We start from the raw sequence: 4,285 nt of genomic DNA on the forward strand, positions 1-4,285 counted from the left end.
GATCTCTTCATTGTCCAAAAAAGTAGTGATGTTGGCATTGAGGAGTGCCTCATGGAGGTGATCAGTGAAACGAAGACGGGTGTCGATACCCCGAAAACTCAAAAAGACGTCATAATTATGAGGACCATGAGTTGTGGAAGAAGATGAAGATTCTTGTAATAATTGAGAGAGAACAACCATTATGAAGGAAGGTATGGAGGATTTGAGAGTTAATGGATCCAACAAGCAGTGTATTTTTTCTCCTTTAATAATGGAACCCAAGTCAACGTCAACAAATGGTTTTGATAAGGAAATTGTTTGGAAATTTGGAATAAATGAAAAACATTGGGTTTTTATTAAATATAAACATTTAATTGACTTTGTAAATAAGTGAAAATCAAAAATCAATCATATTTATTTTCAAGATTAATTGGATATAATTTTTCGTTTTCTAATGAATTGTATACAAAATTGAATTTTATATTCCCTTTTTGAGAAGATGAAAAATATAGAGATAGAAAGACGTCTTTTTTGGYCTAAGTTACCATGTAAATATCCAATTTATGCAGTAATATTAAGATTTGCTGTAAAAGTTTCTTRGGGAAACCTATAGGAGTAGGCTTAATGATTGATTATAGAGATAATAGTGGATCCAACTAATAATTAATTTATTCAATAATGGAAGCCCAAGTCAAGTCAACAATATCAAAAACAAACATGAATGAATTTAAAAAGAAAAAGAATTCATGATGACATTTTGTCTTTGTAAATGTGAGAAAGATATCATCATCTCCTAACAATTTAATGGATCCAATTCTGCTATATCTGTGAATGTTGCTTTAAAATTAAAGACAACATTAATAAATAATATCATAATATGACAGTTTTGTCACATACTATAATTGGTAAGAATACAATAAATTGTACGTTAATGTAAGCTCGTTATTGATAATTCATAACTTAAGTCTTATAAAAAWGCTCACAAATTTCACTCTATCAATGTAGGACATATGTAAGATTCACCTCAAATGTTAAAAAACAAATGACCATTCCCTGGAAGTCCGTCATTACTCATCACAACATTATCGGGTTTATAGGACGCCTAAAGTTTAATTGTCCTAATAGASTGCTCTACAGGACTTAAGTTTACATGATTAAAGAATAAAATGTCATATCTAAAAGTGTTACAATAAGTTTATAGGACGCTTTTGAGCATCGTAACATGTTTTTAGAACATTTTTTAAAGTAAAAAGTTGTATTAGCTATTTTATAGGATATTTTTGACAAATGTCTTGTAAACCCATCTTTTTATAGGACACTCATGTTTATAGAACACTTTCTCAAACAGTCCTATAAAATAGCTAATACGACACTATATTTTAAAAAATGTCCAAGAAAACTTATTACGATGCCTAAAAACGTAATATATAAACTTATTGTAACACTTTTAGATAGGATGCTTTTTTGGGTCCTATAGACTTAGGTCCTATAAGCCACTCCATTAGGATATTTCAACACTTTAGGGGTCCTATGTATAAACTCAATTTTGTCGTAGTGACTAAAGGGACGTTCGGAATAGAGATGGGAGTGAAAATAAATATGATTGAGGATGGATTTGAATGTACTCATTGCATTATTTAACATTGTTTTGCATCATTGATGCTTGGAGATAAATAAATACATAAAACATCCAAAAATGGCAGTATCTCTATCTCCCCCCCCCCTCTTTTTCTAGACAGATTGCACATATCATCAAAAATTGAACAGACTTTGATCATAAACAGATTTAGATTATCAAACAGATTGAAGAACAGTGAACAGATTGGAGATGTAAAAAACCAAACAAAGATGAAGAAAATCGAACAAAGATGAATAAAATCAAACAGATTGGGGATGCAGAAAATCAAACGAACATTGATAAGATTTCGATTAAAAGTAGTTGATTATTCTATTAAACTAAACTTTAAACAAAAGATTTTGATCACCTTTTCCATTTTCAAAAAGAAAAAGAAAAAGAGACAACAATTTGAACTTGTTTTGAAAAATAATTCTATACTATATTAAATGATCTTGAGACCAAAAAGTTTGATGAAAACATGATATCGCATAGTGTACGAGAAAATATATCTATACTATATTATAAAACGTTTGACAAAAACTATTAAAAACTATTTTTTATGCATGAAGTACTATTTTTTGATGCATATTATTTAAAATTCAAGATTACAAGTAAATTGTGTGTAAGTACAACGTATTAAAACTCCATAATTGAATTCGTGTAACTAATTGCAGATAAACATTTATTTTTTAAATATAAAATATAATTAAAATAATGATTGAGTTTTAACATAATACTTAATTATTATCTTTATAAATAATTATATTGTTAAATCTAAAATAAACTACTTCCTTATTAAATTATAATAAAAATTATACAAAAAGAGAACTTTGTAAACTGCTATTTAATATTAATATCAATGTAAATTTCTATGTGGCCCTCAAATTTATATTTTTGTTCAAATATAAAAACATTATAGTTTTTTGAAATATATATATATAAAATTGAAGGTGTTTGGAAATGGAATGGAAAGTATCATACCTGATATAGATATAGCTTAGGTAGTTGGTTCACTTGGTTGGGCGGAAAGCTCTAAACAGAGGATGCGGATCTGAGGAATAAAAACAGATGATAAGAAGTAATTAATAGGCTGTTGCATGGGTTATTATTAAGATATTTACATCCACTTGGTAATTAATATAGCTTAATTTATTTATGATTGTGGAAAATCCAAGTGTTGGATTGTAGGCGTAGATCTCCACCACCTACTACCTACTACATATATTATATATCATATCATGACAAACATTATTTAATAAATACACCACATACCTACATATCTATTATCAGACCATGTAGATTCTTCATCAACAAAGCGATATCGTTGTAGGTAATAATGTCCGGGAGTAGTAGTTAGAAAAGGAGAAAGATCCCCACCAATTATATGATTCCATGACTTGTAATAACCCAACACATCTTCTTCATCTTCATCTTCATCTTCATCTTCATCATACACAAAACCCACCCCACACTCCCTTGTACTACAACCATCATTATCAAATGTGGAAATAGTAATTTGGTCACCATCTTCCATCTCATTCTTCCCAAACATCCAATGGCTAGAATATGTTATACCCTCTCTACTTCCTTTAAACCACCCCGGAGGATGATACATCCAGCTGCACATCTTTGTTATATTACTAATCCTTATATATAAAATACAAGCTAAGAACTCTCCATCATTTGTTGTCAACTCTACAGGTGTAAAAGCGAAGAAGAAATTCAAGCCTCTAAGGTTGCGAGGAGATGATGGGATGGTAAATGATACTACTGATGACCCCTCCCACCTTCTATCACTAATGCAATTTGGCATCTCTTTCCCCACATACCATGTGCTGAATATCCCAAATTCATAAACCATCTGCCAAATAAAAACTTCATTTATTATATCTACATATTAATCACACAAACAAATATAGTTAATGAGAACAAACCTTGACCCTTCTTTTTACACCTTCTTCATCTGTCAGCTGGATTTTGGTGAAGTCTAAATTAACTAAATGACTCCACCCCAAACTACGTAATACCTTTTCCTCAACATCTCTCATATCTTCCACTTTAGCAATGCCTTCAATATTATTCCCGTCATATCCACCCACCACCATATGCTTTAGCAGGACTGGGGACATTTCTCGATTAAATGTAGCTTCCCCATATCTATCAAAATCAAATCTCAGTTCTTTTAGTGTAGGTGGAGGATGATCCAATGACTCCAGACCACAATTCTCACGAATACTAAGTATTTCAATCCTGGAAAGGCTTTTCACCCAATTGGGCAGTGAAACGAAAAGATTGCCATCTAAATACAACTCCTTCAACATGGATAGGCTACTCATGTCCATCGGAAAGGATTCGTTAGACAAATTATTATATGCTAGTAACAAACACATTAATGAACTTGGTAGATAAATCAGATAGGACTCGAAAGCTCTTGGTATAGCCTCCACAATGGCAGAGGAAGAGGTTTGTGAGTTCATAACAATGTTGTTACGGTTGAGCGTTTCCTCCACATCATCCCTCATCTCGATCAGAGTTTCACCAAGATTACAACCATCTAAATTTAGTATTTTGACGTTCTTCACCTTGTTTATCATTCTTAAAAGCTTCCCAACGTTATTGCAGTAACTCAGATCAATGAGGTCAAGTCCATCATATTGCTCAATTGACTCACAAACCTCAATCAAACTT

General features: G+C 31.3%; 1 pseudogene; it reads right to left on the reverse strand.

Moving 5' to 3' along the window:
• Positions 1–2,557: 2,557 nt before the first annotated feature.
• The window catches only part of LOC112520095, a 4,466-nt pseudogene continuing 2,738 nt past the window's right edge, over positions 2,558–4,285 (reverse strand).

Source organism: Cynara cardunculus (assembly GCF_001531365.2).
Source record: "Cynara cardunculus var. scolymus isolate 2C chromosome LG 10, CcrdV1, whole genome shotgun sequence".
Lineage (NCBI taxonomy): Eukaryota > Viridiplantae > Streptophyta > Magnoliopsida > Asterales > Asteraceae > Cynara > Cynara cardunculus.